General features: G+C 35.6%; 1 protein-coding gene and 1 long non-coding RNA gene across 2 annotated transcripts in view; one reads left to right on the plus strand and one right to left on the minus strand.

Moving 5' to 3' along the window:
• The window catches only part of HIGD1A (HIG1 hypoxia inducible domain family member 1A), a 463894-nt gene that overhangs the window by 346697 nt on the left and 96629 nt on the right, over nucleotides 1-20568 (minus strand). The window lies entirely within an intron of this gene.
• Nucleotides 305-17344, plus strand: LOC105874437 (uncharacterized). The gene is made up of 3 exons (XR_012913137.1): nucleotides 305-1060; nucleotides 16355-16460; nucleotides 17260-17344. It is a non-coding gene; the product is annotated as an uncharacterized LOC105874437 (long non-coding RNA).

A 20568-nucleotide genomic window follows, 5' to 3' on the forward strand; every position in this document is an offset into this window, starting at 1 on the left:
TTTCTTTATCCTGAAAAGTATAAGTACACGTTCTCTCAGAGTTACATATTGTGTGTGGGGGGCGGGGAAGGAGGTAGTCATATGTTTTTGTTGTGTTGAGGGATTGGAGTAGGGGTGAGAAAAGGGGAAAGCTAATTATTAATACTTGATAGAAAATGTTAAACTTTGATTCAAAATGGAAAAACAACTGTGCTACCAGAAAAATCTATGAAGTAAAGCAATGAAATAAATTCTCAAGATTATTGGATATACATTCCTGTCAGATCTGTGCTGAGTGTGGAATTATAGTTAATAATATATATTTTAAATTAATTATAATATTTTTATATGCTCATACTTTCCAACACTTGAAGGAACATGGATGATTTCTCCCAGCTTTTTTTTTTTCTTCTGCTTTAGGTCAACTGATTGACAGGTGGTTGTTTTTTGGCAAAAAAATAGAAAATTGATGAAGTAAAAGTGTGCAAATTATTTTTTATTTTCAATTATTCATAGAATGCTTTTGTATTCCTTTTTACATTTAGACTTGTTTTTGGCTGCCCATATAGGTTCCAAGTGCATTGTCATGTCAAAAGCATTATATCAACATTAATTTTTATGCCTTGAGTGTCAAATGTAAACAAAATCTTCATTATTTGACAACATTAATTTCCAAAAATACTAATTTATATAATTATGGGATGTGATGATAATTTTTTATTATGGACAGAAATAAAAGCAAAATAGCCTTTTAAGAAGCATTTTCATGCATTTCACAGGAGATCTCTTCAGGCGAGTCTTTTAGGGCCAGGGGTTGCATAGACAGCTCTTTACATCGTGCAGTGAAAAAAAATAGGGGAGAAGAATCTACACAAAAATGCAGAAGATGAGTCTTAGAGGAGAAAGAAGTTGTTACAATAATCTAGATACCTCATCTGAAAACCAGATCATTCTTAAGTGAAACGTGTCCTGTAGTGCAGAACTAACAAATAATGTTAGGTAGGAAACTATGACTTCCGTTTTCATGTTGCAGAAAGCAAAAGCCACTGGAGAACAATGGCCAAGAGGCAGACCTAAATGGGTGAGTAATAAGATATCATTGATTTCTGTTCTTTTTTGTAAAAAAAAAAATTTCTGTTTTTCTAAAGGAGAAAAGTTGTATTCATTAGTTACATGAATTTCTATGTTCTGGTTTGATGAATCTTTGAAAGGGTTAAGGCAAGTGACAAAGTATCACCACTTTTTTACCATTAGGCTCCAGGTGTTTACTCAGAACACTTTCCTGTCCTGAGGTGGCTCCTTTTTCTTTCCCTTATCAACATCAAAAGAGTCCCCACTGTTTCTTCAAATCAGCCTACAATGAGATGACTTTATGAAGCCTTGGAAAGTGATTACAAAGGATCATAAAATTCAGATGAAAGGTGCACGAGACAGTGTTTTCTTTCTCCCCCGCCCCCATGGCTTTGTTTTGGACACATCTCATTTCCCAGGTGGCCTCTGCTTTCTTTCTCACATTGGCTTTGTTAGGAAGCAAGAGGTCAATTTGCAGTTTTTCTTGCTTCCCTTAGTAATCACTCTCTATGTACCGACATTGGAGACAGTTGCATCCAGGAAAGTACATTGGTCCCACAGGCACACAGATCCTGAATCTTTTGAGGCCAAAAATTCAGTGATTGCTGCTAAACTGCTATGAACTCAAATAAAATCTTAAGGCTCCCCCCACTGGCTGACTGAATGGAACCCTGTTGGGCAAGGGGGTATGCTATAACTAAATTGCCTGTCAGGAGAGGGAGGTCAGACATGCCTCATCATGCCTCTCTTTCTTCCTGGAGACATCCATTGTAACCAATTAACAGGCCTAAGGGCAGACAAAACTGTGTGTCCTCAGTTTACACAAAAAATGTGTCTCCAGTGGCTTTTCTCTGGTTAACAAGACTTCCTTATCTTAAAACATTCCAAGCCTTTAGACAAAGCTGCATGTCTTTAACCAATTACAACTCAAAGAATCTTTCAACCCACCTATACTCTATAACACCCCCACCAGCACCACCACCACTTGAGATGGCCCACCTTTTCGGGCCAAGCCAATGTATGCCTCCCATGTATTGATTTATGACTATACCTGTAACCCTTGTCTCCGTGAACTTTATAAAACCAAACTGTAACCCAAGCACAGGGAGTCCAGTTGCTCAAGGCTTCTTGTGTGTGGCTCCAGGTCAGGGTCCTTAAATTTGGCTCCGAATAAATCTCTTTCAAATTATTTTACAGAGTTTGGCTTCTTTTCCTTTGACAAGATTGGTGTCGAGACGTGGGGCTCATAGAAGACTCAGCACAGCCAAAGGAGTAGCCTGAACTCAGTGTGAAGTGCAGGCGTGGCCCTCCCGGGCCCTGCAGCTCTGAGCTTCTCCTCCTGCAGAACTGGTCCTCCTCAGCTCTGGACCTCTTGTTTTGGTTGATGGTCTTGGGTTACTCTGTGCTGGTTCTTTTCCTAGGAATTGTTGTTTGGGATCCCAATTTAAGATTTGGAGGTACATTCTATAGGATCTTCTCCATTGGCTTTGCATCCTAAAATTAATCTCAATTGACTTTTCTGTGCATTTGTGTAAGAGGAGAGTGAACTGTCTTGGGCGTAGATGAAGGAGAGACTGAATTTCTCACCTCAGAAGACATTTTACCCCTCCCAGCCGAAAGGCAGCCCTGGGTGACCAGGGTCCTGAGTAGGAGTCGCCTGGGGTGATTCCCTGAGGTGTCAGTGGCATTACCAGGAAGCCCAAAAAATTAATTAAAAGAAGGCTCATCCAGGAAACACATATAAGAGCTGATCATTCCACAATTTGAGCCCTCTCTTAGATACTAGACTCCCAAAGAGAAAAACTGAGACAGGTAAGAGGGTGGGACCAAGTCAGTGGTGACACATTAATTAGCCCCACCCACAATCAGCACACTCTGATCCATGACACCTAACCCTAGAGTATGGTTTCATTGCTTCCTTTAAAGAAAAATGGAAAAATGAAGAAAAACATGGAGAATGACACCCTTTAGGCACCCCAGTTGGTTTGTGGCTCCTCTACTTGTAAATATTTTTTGCAGATGAAAAATTTCAAAGGCATGCCAGGCTTTTTAGGTCTGCAGCTGGTTTTCCTAATTCTTATGCACAAGTTTTTACAGAAGGGTAAATTACATCAAGGAAAATTCAGAGCTCAAATGGTAGACCTCCCATTATAAAATCAAAATGTCTTTTATGCTATTTCTCTTTTGTTTTCTGAGTACTCTAAAACCTGCTACGTTTTCTATTCATGTTAACATAACTCATTTTTCTGGTATTTCCAACAGAAAGTCTACCTGGAGATCCTGCTGCCAGTTGTAGCTAAAATGCAAACACTGAAAACTCATTTTGAACTGAAGAAAAAAACGGGTAAAGAGGTTTTTTAAAAATCAAACTGCCTTGGATGCTGCTTTACCCAAAACTCTGATGCCCAGCCCGAATCAGGTTACTAATCAGGGCAACTAAAGTCTGCCAAGTCAACAAGTTCCGGTTTCGTCAGAAGAAATTTGGATCCGGCTGTCTTTTACAGACTGGTGAGCTGTGTTACCATCTCATGGCTAGAGTTCTAGGGTGAAATCTATTAGAACTTTGTGTGCATGTGTGTGAGAGTGTATATGTTTAGGTATGTTTTGTGTATGTCCATGTATTACATGTTCGTGGTTACACGGTTCCAGACTGGCTTAAAAATAAGGGAGCACTCATAAATGAATTAAACAATCCCAAATGGTTCTCATGAATTTAGCCATCTTTGCAAAATAAGCTGGACTATTAATAAAAAATAAAAAGGTATTAGTAAAGTAACAGTAAAGAGGTTTTCAAACTGTCAGCATACATTTGTTTTGCCTGGATATTACTGGACACTTTTTACGTTCTTGAGATGTCAACATTTGACATAAAGTTTATAAAACTATAAACTCAGCCAAAGACAAAATAATCTGTGTTTGTATGATTCGTGATAAGTAAGGTAAATTTAACATTCGGTCTCATCATAACCACTAAATCTGAGTTACCAACAAAAAAATACCTATGTGATTAACTTTAAAAATGTGTCTGTGCCCAAGTGTCAGCAAATTAGGATAAATAAAACACCAAGTAGACAGAGCACAGAAACAAACTTATGTACGGTCAAAGGTTTATGAAAATATTTTGGGTTTGGTCTTTTAATCCTAACTGCAGATACAATTTCTTTCCCCTGGGACAATATCTGTAGAAAGATACATAAATCATGTTTCTAACTCACTGTCATGTGATATTAACAGTACTGTTAGGGATTCAAAGTTGTCCTAGAAGTTGTAGTTGTAGTTAGCAGACCTTACATTGGAAGGTTTAGTGTTCCCTTGATCTTGTCCATTTTTGTCTTACTCTTTACAAGCTAGCCGGTTACGTGTACATTATGTTGCTGTAACAAAGTGTTTGTGTAGAAAAAAATTGCTAAATTGTTAATTTTTGTAGGGTAATTTATTTTAAGGGAAAAAGTGAATGATTGCTAAAATCCAAAGAGAATCTCAAAACAGGCTTTCCTTTAGAACTACTACATGTACTCAAGTTTATACCCAAGTTCCGAAAAAATCTTTTGGGACTATTAAGATTGTTTTTAAAGAGCTTAATCTTGATCCTCATAAAAAAAAAATGTTAAAGCTTTCTGTGACATTTGAGGTGGTAAGGATTGGTGCTGAAGTTTTTTTTTTTTCTTTTCAGTCTAATGTCAAGTAATATCATGTTGATGGGGGTCAGAAACTATCCTAAAATGAAGGCTTCACAAGCAAAATTTCTCTAACCTTGCCTTGTCTGCCTGCCTCTTCTTCTAATTCTTCCCTGAAGCTAGCCACAGAAATCAGAATCCCTTTTCCCAAGGCAGGTCATAAAGGCCAAGACCCCTTTTTCTGAAAGCTAGCCATAAAACCTAAAATTATTTCAGATAAAAACTGGGCATAATGTAATTATCTGACCTACTTTGTTTAACTATAAAACCCCATTCCAGGAAGGGCCCTGCCCTACACCCAGAAGGAAGGAAGGCACAGTCAGAAGAGGCCAAACACAATCCAGACAACAAAGGCCTTGCTGGGTTCCCCACTCAGCCTGTTGGGATTAGCTCACACCCTTTCTGTCCAGTCATATTTCTACATGGCTGTCCACGCTTGAAACTTAAAAAGGAACAATTTTCCCTGAATCTTTGAGTGTTCATTCTGTAGGTGTCCATGTATAAGTGTTTAGTTTTGTCCTAATAATCTTAATGTCAGCAAAATTTTCAGCAAATCTTTATGGGAACAGTGGCCTTTGCTCCCTACAGTGGGCTAGGGACACTTTGATCCCTATGATATCAATAAATATTCTTTTGGGATGTGGCATTTTGGAAGAATCTAATTAACTAATATACCTTTTAAACAGAATACATTCTAAAATGTCTACTATGTTTATAAAATTTAAAAATGATATTCCATTGTTTAAAATAACAAGTCTTATTAAAATACTCATGTTTTTCTTGGTTAATATTTATGAGTTTAAAAAAACAAACAATTATAACTATATTGATCTCTGTTCTGTATTACATATGTAATCTACAGGGTATAAAAATAGTTAACAAAAAATAAAGTAATAACTGGAGTCTAAGTGAACTACTAAAATAAATAAATTAGACAAATCAGATAAATATGAACAGGAAAACAAATATAATTTAAAATCTTAAAGTCATGTTATATTAAGATGATCATGAGCACCATCTGGGGGATGGTCATGATGGAGACTCAGACTTGTGGGGGGAGGGGGGAAATGGGCATTTATTGAAACCTTAAAATCTGTACCCCCATAGTATGCCGAAATAAAAAAAAAAGATTAAAAAAAAAAAAAAGATGATCATGAAATGTCTGAGTGATTTATAAAGTACTAATACATTTCAAACCTAAGTTTAATTGTATATACCTTGATATCTTTTTTGAAATATATTTGGGAATGCTTATTAGCATTTATTAAATTGGTGACTGATAACAGTTCAAAGTTTCTTTCACCTCCTAAGTTTTTCTAAGTGTCAATATTATAATTAATATATATAATGGAAACTTCTAGATGGAAGGGAAACAATTTTATATGAAAAAATATTTTCATATTTTATGTTTATGACATAAATAATAATATTGCTAATAAAAGATAATTTTGTCTAATTTATTGGTTTTAAAACTGCTTTACATTAAATAAGTAAATAATAATTAAAATTAAATGGATATAAAATTTAAAGGTTATAAAAGATTTATAAAAATTTTAACTCATAGTCAAACTAATTAAAATTAGATGGATTTGGTTATAAGATTTTATTAAAATTAAGTTTATCACTAATACACTAATATAATAAAAAATTTAGTTTTCTCTTTTGACCTGATTTCCATATGATATTCATAGGATTAACAAAATCTTTTAGGAATAACAAAAAATTTTTGTTCACCTTTCCAATAAACTTCAAAAAGGCAAAAATGGACAGATTTAGCCTCCTCATTACCTTGTACTTCAGTCTGTCTGTTAGGTTTTTTTGTCTATCAGGTCTTGAACTTGTCTGAGAAACTGAGTGTCCTTTCTATCAAAGAATACAATTTTTGCATTTTAAAAATGTTTAAATTATCAGTTTGGCTAAGTAAATGTCTATAATTTTATAAGAACCTATAAATCTTATTTCATGACAAGTGTCTTATGATAAACAATTCATAACTTCTTGCTCTTTAAACTTTCACTAACATTTAAAGTTACTAAAAATAAACATTCTAGTCAATACATGTGATTCTATATAAAGTATACCAAAGAATAAGATGTTTTTAATAAGAAAAATTGTAAAAGCATAAAATGTATTCTTATGAAAATATATATAATTTTATCTAATTCAGAGGTTATTAAAGGTTAAATCAAAATATGGATTTTGAAAGAAAATAAAATCAACATAAAAGGTAACTTGTGAATAAGAGAAAAATGTAAAAAAGGCAATGAATATAAAAATATATTATTTTGATAAGACAGATTAATCATTCATTTTTAGGCATGTTTGATAGCTAGCGTATAGTCCATGCAGATTGGGGTAAGTTTATAAAGGGAGATTCTCAAGGAAATTTGTATATGGTCCAGTTAGTTATAATTAAAAAGAAATTTTGGTTAACACAAAGTTTTCTGTAAATATTAATTTGCTCTTAATAAAATGACATGATGTACTCATTTTAATTCTATACCCTGTTTCCTTTTAGTTTTTTAAAAAATTGCACTACAGAAGATTATTCTTTACTTTTCAGTAATTGGCCTAGAAAAAAACCCCCAAATTTTATACTTTATCAAGATAATTGCTGTACTCTTTTTATTAGCTTTTGACTAACTACAAAAACTAAACTTTAAAGGGGTTAAAGTTACACCCATAGAACTTACTTTAATCACCTTTAGAATCTTTTGATGACTATCTCTCTTGGATAAATAAATGACCCTTATTTTATAGTGGCTTGTGAGTGCATTTAAACAAATGTTTTAAGCCTTTAATATTTGACAAACATTTCAAAACCCAAATTCTAAATCCAGCCTTTGGGCTAGAAACTAACTTTTTTATATATTAGACATAACTGAAAGTCTAAGACAAACATATTAAGTTTATTTGCCATGTTAAAATCATACAGAACACATTGTCAAATATAAAATGATGTTTAACTTTAGGTTATATTTGTATAAGTATATTATTAACATAAATTCCAGTATTGTAAAATATTGATATGTCTTAGTGTATGTTATCGGTAATAAGTATAGTTATTATGTTAAATAACTGTATGCCACAGAAATAACCAGCTTTGTCAGTTGTCTCCTTAATCTTAACTAGGCTAAGACTTTTATTTTACTTTAATTCATCTCAAAAAGTGTTTTTTTGTTTTTTTTTTTTAAACTACCTAAGTCCAAAGTTTCCTTCAAGGAATATCACGGAAAGGACTGACAAGTTCTCTTAAATGCAGGCTTCTAATACCTTTGGAGACCATACACCATTGAACTAAAACAAAACAAGCTTCCAGGACTCTAAGTAGAAAGCTGATATGGCCATGAGTATTGCTAACTCAACCTCATGAGAGCAGGCTCAATTTATATAGAAAGACTGTATTTAAAACATTAGTGATTCTCTTGTTTTGTTTTCCAGAGTCTTGCAAACGTTAAGTAAATACCAAGTTTGCCTGATGATGAGGCATGTGTGACATCCCTCCTTGTGGCAGGCAGTTGAGTTTTAGGATGTAGCCTTAGCCAGGAGGGGCTCCATTCCGTCAGCCAATAGGGGCGAGCATTAAGATTTTATTTTAGGTCACAATTCCCCCCTTTGCACCAAGATGGGCCAAAGACTGCATCTATGGTCAAACCTTTACTTTGTCCCATCCATTGCCAGGGTGATGTCACCCTGGCATCCCGGGTCCATCCAGTCCCTCGGTGGGACCCTTGTGGCCAAGAGGACTGAATAGGCAAAAGGGCTTCCAGCCAATTAAATATTTTAGGCCAAACAGGACTGGAGGTGGCAGGCACTCATCAACACTTTAAACCCTTCTAGACAACATAAGAGAGAAAACCAAAATGTCAAAGGCAAGGCTGCAAAACTGATTTATCTGTAAGTATTGAGTTACTGTATTCTTGTGTTTAGTGGAAGACTTGTAGTAAATATAAGCGTCCTTAACATTTAAGCTAAGGGAATTGACAAACTTTTATTGTGTCACAATATTTTAGTCTCTTTAGGAATTTATACTGAGGTGGCTGATAAATTACTTGTTACATCGCCTTTTACATAAACCTGTAACTGAAAACAATCATACTCAGGAAGTTCTAAGTCTACAGGCAGCAGGAAAAATAAATTTTATGATTGGATGGATGTCTGCACCACATGGCCTGAAAAGACAAAGTTTCTCAGTATTTGTTTAGGCTTCTGTGTGCCCCTCCTTGACCTGGAGGGTCTAAACTAATTCGGTCCCTCTGAATTCACCCTTATAATCTCACATGTCCCCTCTTCCACGATAGTCCCTGGGCCTAGAGGGAGGATGTTTGAACATGGCATTGGCAGATTCAATAGTTTTAGGTTCTGGAGATATCAGGTCAACTTGCTATTTACTTAAAACTTGTCAGGACTCTGGAAAACAAAACAAGAGAACCAGTAACGTTCTAAATAAAAAGTCATAAAAAATTTAGTTTGGTCCCATGCAATTAATTTCTCTTCTGTTTGAGGTTGAGTTAGGGATACTCATGGCCATATCAGCTTTCTAATTAAAGTCATGGACGGTCGTTTTGTTTTTGTCCAATGGTGTATATATCTCCAAAGTTATCAGAAGCCTGTATTCAAGAGAACTTGTCAGTCCTTTCCATGACTTTTCTTGAAGAAATAGACTTTGGACTTAAGTTAGTTTTAAAACACTTTCTGAGATGATTCAAAGTAAAACAAAGACTCTTAGATTAGTAATGGTTAAAGAGACAACTGACAAATAAAGTTGGTTATTTTTATGGTACATGGCAATTAAACATAATAACCATAATTATGATTGCTAATATACACCAAGATATATCACTATTTTATAATATGGGAACATATATTAATAACATACTTATACAAATATAACCCAAGCAGAGGTAAATGCCATTTCATATTTGAGAACATTTCCTGTATGAGTTTGATGTGCCAAATAAACCTACTGTATGTCTCAGGCTTTCAGTGGCCCTAATATATAAAAAGCTAGTTTAAGGTCAAAACGCTGCATTTAGAATTTGGGTTTGGAAAGTTTGTCAAATACCAAAGGCTTAAAACATTCATTCAAATACAATCACAAGCCACTATTAAAGTAAGGATTATTTATTTAACCAAGAGATACAGTCAGCAAAAGATCCTAAAGGTGATAAAGTGAATTATATGGGTATAACCTTAACCCTTTTAGAGTTTAGTTTTTCTAGTTAGTCAAAACCTAATAAAGAGAGCACAGGGATTATCTTGATAAAGCATAAAATCTTTGCTTCTTTTTAGGCCAGTTACCGAAAAGTAAAGAGAAACCTCCTGTAGTATGGTTTTTTTTTAATTACAAAGGAAACATGATATAGAATTAAAATGAGTACATCATGTCATTTATTAAGAGCAAATTAATATCTACAGAAAACTGTTTCAAACAAAATTTCTTTTTTGTAAATTATAGCCAACTGGACCACATACAAAATTCCTGAATAAATTCCTTTTATCCCAACCTGCATAGACTATCTACAAAGCATGCCTACAAACTTTCCGTTTAACCTTTCTTATCACAAATAGATTTCTATATTCATTGCCTTTTTTACATCTTTCTCTTACTCACAAGTTACTTTCTAGTTTTATTTTCTTTCTAAATCCATATTTTGATCAACCTCTGAATTAGACAAAATTATATATATATATTTATTTTTTTTTTTATTTTGGCATATTATGGGGGTATACAAATTTTAAGGTTTCAATAAATGCCCTGTTCCCCCCTTCCCCCACAAGTCTGAGTTTCCAGCATGACCATCCCCCAGATAAGAACACATTTTATGCTTCTTTTATAATTTTATATTAAAAACATATCTTATTCTTTGGTACGCTTTATATAAAATCACATGCATTGACTAGAATTCTTATTTTTAGTAACTTTAAATGTTAGTGAAAGCTAAGAATAGGAAAGTCATGAATTGTTCATTAGATGACACTTGTCATGACAAAAGATTGCAGGTTGCTATAAAATTATAGACATTAACTTAGCCAAACTGATAATCCAAATATTTTTAAAATGCAAAAATCTTACTCTTTGATAGAGAGGAGACTCAGTTTCTCACACAGCTGTGAGACCTAATATAGACAGGCTGAAGCACAAGTTAACAAGGAGACAGGCTGAATCTGTCTGTTTCTCTCTTTTCCCCACTTTTTGCTGTTTATTCAAAAGATGAACAAAAAATCTTTTGTTATTCTTAAATTCTTCTCTTATTCCTATTAATATCATATGAAAATCTAGGTCAAAAAAGAAAACTAAATTTTTCATTGTATTGGTGTATTAATGAGAAAGTTAATTTTAATAAAATCTTATAAGAAAATCCATCTAATTTTAATCAATTTGACTATAAGTTAAGATTTTTATAAAGCTTTTATAACCATTAAATTTTATTTCCATTTAATTTTAATTATTATTTACTTATTTAATGTAAAACAGTTTTAAAACCAATAAATTAGACAAAATTATCTTCTTTAACAAAACTATATTTATGTCTTATAACCTTTTTATTGAAAAAATTTCTCAGATACAATTGTTTCCCTTCCATCTAGAAATTTCAATTACATATATTAATTATAATATCAACTCTTAGAAAAACTTAAGAAGTTAAAGTAACTTTGAACTGTTATCCTTCACCAATTTTATTAGCATTTCTAAATGTATTTCAAAAGACGATATAAAGGTATATAAAATTAAACTTACATTTGAAATGTATTTTATAAATCACTCAGACATTTCATGATCATCTTAACATTTCATGATCATCTTAATATAACATGACTTTAAGATTTTAAATTATATGAAAATTTCATTTGTGTTTTCCAATTAATATTTATCTAATTTATCTCATTTATTTATTTATTTTAGTAGTTCACTTAGATTCTGGCTATTACTTTAAGTTATTTTGTGTTAACTAGTTTTATACCCTGTAAATTACATATATAATACAGAACAAGCATTGGTATAGCTTTAATTTTTTTTTAAACTCATAAATATTAAATAAGAAAAACATGAGTATTTTAATAAGACTTGTTATTTTAAACAATGTAATTATAATTTTTAAATTTTATAAATGTAGACATTTTAGAATATATTCGGTATAAAAGGTTTTGATTAATTAGATACTTTCAAAACACTACGTTGCAAAAGAAAATGTATTGATATCATAGAGATCAAAGTGTCCCTGGCCCCCAATGATTAGTCAAACTGTAGTGAGCAAAGGCCACTGTTCCCATAAAGATTTCCTGAAAGTTTTACTGACATGAAGATTATTGGGACAAACCAAAAACTTACACATGGACGTCTTCAAAATGAACTCTCCAAGATGTAGGGAAAATTGTTCCTTTTTAAGTTTCAAGCGTGGACAGCCATGTCGAAATATGACTGGACAGAAAGGGTGTGAGCTAATCCTAACAGGCTGAGTGGGGAACCCAGCAAGGCCTTGGGTCTGGATTGTGTTTGGCCTCTTCTTTTTTTTTTTTTTTTTTTTTTTTTTTTTTTTGAGACAGAGTTTCGCTTTGTTGCCCAGGCTAGAGTGAGTGCCGTGGCGTCAGCCTAGCTCACAGCAACCTCAAACTCCAGGGCTCGAGCGATCCTTCTGCCTCAGCCTCCCAAGTAGCTGGGACTACAGGCATGTGCCACCATGCCCGGCTAATTTTTTATATATATATATATCAGTTGGCCAATTAATTTCTTTGTATTTATAGTAGAGACGGGGTCTCACTCTTGCTCAGGCTGGTTTTGAACTCCTGACCTTGAGCAATCCGCCCGCCTCAGCCTCCCAAGAGCTAGGATTAGAGGCGTGAGCCACCGCGCCCGGCTTGTTTGGCCTCTTCTGACTGTTCCTTCCTTCCTTCTGGGTGTAGGGCAGGGCCCTTCCTGGAATGGGGTTTTATAGTTAAACAAAGTAGGTCAGATAATTACATTATGGCCAGTTTTTATCTGAAATAATTTTAGGTTTTATGGCTAGCTATCAAAAAAGGGGTCCTGGTCTTTTATGACCTGCCTTGGGAAAAGGGATTCTGATTTCTATGGCTAGCTACAGGGAAGAATTGGAAGAAGAGGCAGGCAGACAAGGCAAGGTTAGAGAATTTTTGCTTGTGAAGCCGTCATTTTAGGATAGTTTCTGAGCCCCATCAACATATTACTTGACATTAGAGTGAAAAGGAAAAAAAAAAACAAACTTCAGCACCAATCTTTACCACCTCAAATGTCACAGAAAGCTTTAACATTTTTTTTTTTTTATGAGGATCAAGATTAAGCTCTTTAAAAACAATCTTAATAGTCCCAAAAGATTTTTTCGGAACTTGGGTATAAACTTGAGTACATGTAGTAGTTCTAAAGGAAAGCCTGTTTTGAGATTCTCTTTGGATTTTAGCAATCATTCACTTTTTCCCTTAAAATAAATTACCCTACAAAAATTAACAATTTAGGAATTTTTTTCTACGCAAACACTTTGTTACAGCAACATAATGTACACGTAACCGGCTAGCTTGTAAAGAGTAAGACAAAAATGGACAAGATCAAGGGAACACTAAACCTTCCAATGTAAGGTCTTCTAACTGCAACTTCTAGGACAACTTTGAATCCCTAACAGTACTGTTAATATCACATGACAGTGAGTTAGAAACATGATTTATGTATCTTTCTACAGATATTGTCCCAGGGGAAAGAAATTGTATCTGCAGTTAGGATTAAAAGACCAAACCCAAAATATTTTCATAAACCTTTGACCGTACATAAGTTTGTTTCTGTGCTCTGTCTACTTGGTGTTTTATTTATCCTAATTTGCTGACACTTAGGCACAGACCCATTTTTAAAGTTAATCACATAGGTATTTTTTGTTGGTAACTCAGATTTAGTGGTTATGATGAGACCAAATGTTAAATTTACCTTACATATCAAGAATCATACAAACACAGATCATTTTGTCTTTGGCTGAGTTTATAGTTTTATAAACTTTATGTCAAATGTTGACATCTCAAGAACGTAAAAAATGTCCAGTAATATCCAGGCAAAACAAATGTATGCTGACAATTTGAAAACCTCTTTACTGTTACTTTACTAATACCTTTTTATTTTTTATTAATAGTCCAGCTTATTTTGCAAAGATGGCTAAATTCATGAGAACCATTTGGGTTTGTTTAATTCATTTATGAGTGCTCCCTTATTTTTAAGCCAGTCTGGAACCATGTAACCACGAACATGTAACATACACAAAACATACCTAAACATATACACTCTCACACACATGCACACAAAGTTCTAATAGATTTCACCCTAGAACTCTAGCCATGAGATGGTAACACAGCTCACCAGTCTGTAAAAGACAGCCGGATCCAAATTTCTTCTGACGAAACCGGAACTTGTTGACTTGGCAGACTTTAGTTGCCCTGATTAGTAACCTGATTCGGGCTGGGCATCAGAGTTTTGGGTAAAGCAGCATCCAAGGCAGTTTGATTTTTAAAAAACCTCTTTACCCGTTTTTTTCTTCAGGTCAAAATGAGTTTTCAGTGCTTGCATTTTAGCTACAACTGGCAGCAGGATCTCCAGGTAGACTTTCTGTTGTAAATACCATAAAGAATAAGTTATCTTAATGTGAATGGAAAAATGTAGCAGGTTTTAGAGTACTCAGAAAACAAAAGAGAAATAGCATAAGAGACATTTTGATTTCATAATGGGAGGTCTACCATTTGAGCTCTGAATTTTCCTTGATGTAATTTACCCTTCTGTAAAAACTTGTGCATAAGAATTAGGAAAACCAGCTGCAGACCTAAAAAGCCTGGCATGCCTTTGAAATTTTTCATCTACAAAAATATTTACAAGTAGAGGAGCCACAAACCAACTGGGGTGCCTAAAGGGTGTCATTCTCCATGTTTTTCCTCATTTTTCCATTTTTCTCTAAAGGAAGCAATGAAACCATACTCTAGGGTTAGGTGTCATGGATCAGAGTGTGCTGATTGTGGGTGGGGCTAATCAATGTGTCACCACTGACTTGGTCCCACCCTCTTACCTGTCTCAGTTTTTCTCTTTGGGAGTCTAGTATCTAAGAGAGGGCTCAAATTGTGGAATGATCAGCTCTTATATGTGTTTCCTGGATGAGCCTTCTTTTAATTAATTTTTTTGGGTTCCTGGTAATGCCACTGACACCTCAGGGAATCACCCCAGGCGACTCCTACTCAGGACCCTGATCACCCAGGGCTGCCTTTCGGCTGGGAGGGGTAAAATGTCTTCTGAGGTGAGAAATTCAGTCTCTTCTTTATCTACGCCCAAGACAGTTCACTCTCCTCTTTCACAAATGCACAGAAAAGTCAATTGAGATGAATTTTAGGATGAAAAGACAATCGAGAAGACCCTTTAGAATGCACCTCCAAATCTTAAATTGGGATCCCAAATAACAATTCCTAGGAAAAGAACCAATTCAGAGTAAACCAAGACCATCAACTAAAAACAAGAGGTCTGGAGCTCAGGAGGACTTACCAGTTCCACCAAAGAAGAAGCTCAGAGCTTCAGGGCCCAGGAGGGCCATGCCAGTACCTGGCGCTGAGTTCGGGCTACTCCTTTGGCTGTGTTGAATCTTCTCTGAGCCCCACGTCTCAGCACCAATCTTGTCAAAGGAAAATAATCCAAACTCTGTAAAATAATTTTAAAGATTTATGCTGAGTCAGATTTTAGGACCATGACCTGGAGCCACACCCAAGAGGCCTTGAGCAAGTGGACTCACTGTGCTTGGGTTACAGTTTGGTTTTACACAGTTCACGGAGACTAGGGTCACAGGTATATTCATAAATCAATACGTGGGAGACATAGATCGGTTTGGCCTGAAAAGGTTGGCCATCTCAAGTAGTGGTGGTGTTTATAGAGTATAGGTGGGTTGAAAGATTTTTTGACTTGTAATTGGTTAAAGACATGTAGCTTTGTCTAAAGGCTTGGAATGTTTTAAGATAAGGAAGTCTTGTTAATCAGAGAAAAGCCACTGGACATGTATTTTTGGTATAAACTGAGGACACACAGGTGTGTTTTTGCCTGCCGTTAGGCCTGTTAATTGGTTACAATGGATGTCTCCAGGAAGAAAGAGAGGCATGATGAGGCATGTCTGACCTCCCTCTCCTGACAGGCAATTTAGTTTTAGGGCAAACCTTTGCCCAACAGGGGTTCCATTCAGTCAGCCAGTGGGGGGAGCCTTAAGATTTTATTTTAGTTCACAGCAGTTTTGCACAAATCACTGAATTTTTGGCCTCGAAAGATTCAGGATCTGTGTGCCTGTGGGACCAATGTACTTCCCTGGATGCAACTGTCTCCAATGTCGGTACGTAGAGAGTGATTACTAAGGGAATCAAGAAAACTGCAAATTGAACCCTTGTCTCCTAACAAAGCCAATGTGAGAAAGAAAACAGAAGCCACCTAGAAAATGAGATGTGTCCAAAACAAAGCCATGGGGGTGGGGGTGGGGAGAAAGAAAACACTATAAAGTTGTCTTATAGATATTTCATCTGAATTTTATGAACGTCTGTAATCAATTTCCAAGGCTTCATTGTACCCTTCAACTTTAGTTACTCAACCTCTTAAGAAAGTCATCTCATTGTAGGCTGATTTGAAGGAACAGTGGGGACTCTTCTAATGTGGATAAGAGAAAGAAAAAGGAGCCACCTCAGGAGAGGAAAGTGTTCTGAGTAAACAGCTGGAGCCTAATGGTAAGAAGTGGTGATACTTTGTCACTTGCCTTAACCCTTTCAAAGATTCATCAAACCAGAAGATATAAATTCATGTAATTAATGAATACAACTTTTCTCATTAAAAAACCAGAAAGTTGTTTTTACAAAAAAAGAACAAAAATCAATATCTTATTAATCACCCATTTAGGTCTGCCTCTTGGCCATTGTTCTCCAGTGGCGTCTGCTTTCTGCAACATGAAAAAGGAAGTCGTGATAGTTTCCTACCTGACAGTATTTGTAAGTCCTGCACGACAGCACACGTTTCACTTAAGAATGTTCTGGATTGCAGATGAGGTATCTAGATTATTTTAACAACCTCTATCTCCTCTAAGGCTCATCTCTTTCTGCATTTTTGAGTAGATTTGTCTTCCTATTTTTTTTCACTGATGATGTAAAGGGCTGTCTATACAACCCCTGGTCCTAAAAGACTCCCATGGAGTTATCTCATCTGAAATGCATGAAATGCTTTATAAAAGCTATTTTCCTTTCATTTCTGTCCATAGTAAAAAAAAGTATGACCACATGCCATTATTATGTAAATTAGTATTTTAGGAAACTAATGTTTTTCAAATGATCAAGATTTTCTTCCCATTTCGCAACTCAAGGTCCAAAAATTAAAGTTGGCATATCGCTTTTCACTTTACAAAGCACTTGTAACTTATATTGGCAGCCAAAAGCAAGTCTAGAGGTAAAAAGGAATACATAAGCATTCTATTAATAATTTAAAATACAAAAAATTTGCAGACTTTCACTGCATCAATTTCCTGTCTCTTGCCAGAAACAATCACCTGTCAATCAGTTCATCTAAAGCAGAAGAACAAAAAGGTGGCAGAAATAAATCATCAGTGCTTCTTCAAGAGTTGGAAACTGTGAGTATCTAAAAATACTTTAATTACTTAAAATATACATTATTGGCTATAATTCCACATTCAACACAGACCTGCCATGAATATACTCCCAATTATCATGAGAATTTGTTTCATTGCTTTACTTCAGAAATTTTTCTGGTAGCACAGTGGTTTTTCCATTTTGAATCAAAGTTTAACATTATTTATCAAGTATTAATAATTAGCTTTCCCCTTTTTTCACCCCTACTCCAATCCCTCAACACAACAAAAACACTCGTGAACACCCCTCCATATATACCCTCTACGTGAACATGTGTTTATACTTTTCAGGATAAAGAAAACTTAGTCCATATTGTTCTGTGTATGAGAATCTTCCCAAACCTAGAGCAACACAAAGTAACTTGAACCAGGATAACTTGCTTTGCCTTTTACTTTTGTTATCTGGGTTAGCAGCCAGTGGGTACTTGGTACAGGGACACTACAGTGACATGTTTTAAGTGTCTACATGCCAAATGAAACTTTCCTCTTTCTCTCTTCCATCTGCTTAGTAAAAAATAGATGGATATCGATGATAGTTGATAGACAGGTAGATAATAGGTACAATAAGCCACAAGATTTCTCACCAAATAACATCTTCCTAACTTGGCATTACTATGTAACAGGTGTCATGAATTAACCCAAAGTCTATAAGGTTGTAATGCTGGCTCACATTTTGTGAGCATTAAAATAGCCCAGGGGGATGGGCTAAGTCAGTCATGTGTTATTTTAATCCTCACAGCGGCCTTATAAAGTGGGTATAACCATTTCTCTTGTTTTGTAGGTGAACAACTAAGTTTTACGTAGGTTACATATGTAATTCACTCAAGTCACACACCAGAATGAAGACCACAATGTCTATGTCAGAGGATTAAAGGAGCTAATATATACATGTCAATTGGCTGACAAATCTATGGCATTTGGTGGGTAGTCCAAAGTAATGTCTTCTCTCTCCACTTATTTTAAAATGCTACGCTGAGAAAGAATACCTACCACTTCTGCAAGTTTCCCCAGTCACTTTCCAAACATTATCTTACTTAGGGAGGGCAGCTAGTACTTCCCCTGTTTCACAAACGGGACATGAAGCAACCTTCTCCCATTCGTAGTTAGTACAACTGAGATCCAATCTGATTTCAAGGCAATAAAGGGTCTGTTCTTCAGGGAGCTATTCCCATACAGAATAAAATTGCCATGGGAAAATTTAAAATGCAAAAGATAACCTCTTATGGTGAAGATCAAGTTAGTTAGAAGTAAAATATTGCTAATTTTCCTATAAACACATGGATAAGAGCAGAGGTTGGGAACCAGGAAAATATTTCACTTCTGACTTCAGGGGCAGATGTAGATGCCTACTGAGTTTTTGCTATTATAACTGTTCTCAGTATATTGGATACACACTGTGATGGATACAGCCAGACTCTCCTACTCCAAGTCAATCATGCAGCTGTGGAAAAATGAGCCAGAAAGATATTTGGATGTCATGGTTCCTGGTTTAATTTAATGTTTTTAAAGACTTATCCTGCTGAACCTAAGAATCTATAGAGCACAATATCCAAGTCTAGAAAGTCACATTTTATTGGTTTTAGTTGCTCTTTTAAAAATTATAAACAGCATAAATCAGTGTGCACTGACATCAAAATCAACTGGCTTAATCAATCAGACTAAGTCTTGAGGAAATTCTCATTTTGCCTTTTTGATAATCCCATTCTGTAGGTTTCTTAATTTTATATACAACACTTTTAGTCTTGAAAATGTTATAATACCCTATTACCATAAATTATTCAATAAGAAATATAAGTAAATCCCATCATCCACTGTGGTTATTTTTTATTTTACCCAAGGAAGCTCTGTTGTCCACTTTTATATCATTATTTTGCACACACTTATCTTCACATATACAAACACTAAATTAAAACCAAAGGCAAAACAACAAAAAAGTTATTTTCAAAATTTAGGATTCTCCTCCTCTAAATCTTCCCTTTGCCTCTTTTCTGATCAGAAAAATCGCTAGCAATGATATAAGATTTCACAGGTATTCCCTCTGAACAAACTTGTTACTACCCTCAACAAAAGGGAATGCTCTCACTACTTCTCACTAAACAAAGAGAATATGTGCTTCAAAATTGTTCAATGTAGGAAAGCAATATAAAATAAATGAATAGGTTAAAAATACAGTCAGTTCTCCACTCACCTTTTTCTCCTGGCTGGCACAACAAGGATCCTAACTAGAAACATCAGAATCTAGGACAGTGCCGTTCAGTCTCCACCTTGTGTCTTCTGCTCTGCAAACTGCAGAAAGTCAACTAAGAAGACAAGACAGGTTTGAATGATCCTTCAACATCCATCTGTTCTTAAGAAAGACCTCAAAAGCAATAGAGTACCAATCTGGAACATTCTATCTCCTTAACAAAATGATGTATTGAGACCTTGAGTTAAAAATGAGCCAGAAACATAGGTCAGCCAACCTAAGGAGGAGTTTTCAAGTCCAGAAGAGCTCAGAAGGATGAAAGAGCCTCCAGAGAATTGGAACTATGGTCCCTAGAAGTAAAGTTACTTCACAAAATAATTCAAATATGAATCTCCCATAGTTAGATTGTAATGTGTGATGACATTAAAAAAAAAAGGCATTGCTGATGGGGCAAGAGCCAGGGATGTTTTTTAGGGACAGCAGCACTGGACGACCGCTCACTGGGCTGTTCAGCATAAAGAAAATCCACACTGGGGAACAAAGGGGACCCAGTGCGGGGATGGAGGGGCCCTCTTGTCTCCAGGGCTCCAGGCCCTGCTTCAGCTCACTCTACTGTGGCTCGGATGCCTCTGAAGGCCGCGGGCTGCCTCTTGCCGGCTCCCACCCGGAGCTGTGAGTCCACGCCTGGCCCACCTCCCACTCCGTGCTGTCAGGATCCAGGAGCTCAGGGTCTTCTTGCTCTCCTCTCTAAAGGCAAGGACACATTTGAAGGGGACTCTCAGGTATTTTGAGATATGCAGTACATTCTCCTTGACTCTTGCCACCCTGCTGTGCAACAGATGTCAGGGCTTCTTTCTCCTGTCTGTCTGAAACTCTGTGCCCTGTCACCAACTACCCAAGCCCTCCCTCTGCCATCCCCCAGCCTCTCATCACCATCACTACTGTACCTCTATGACATCAGCTTTGTGGATTCAGCAAGTAAGTAAACTTCACATTATACCCATACATGTATGCA

The sequence above is a fragment of the Microcebus murinus genome, chromosome 1 (genome assembly GCF_040939455.1).
Source record: "Microcebus murinus isolate Inina chromosome 1, M.murinus_Inina_mat1.0, whole genome shotgun sequence".
Taxonomy (NCBI): domain Eukaryota; kingdom Metazoa; phylum Chordata; class Mammalia; order Primates; family Cheirogaleidae; genus Microcebus; species Microcebus murinus.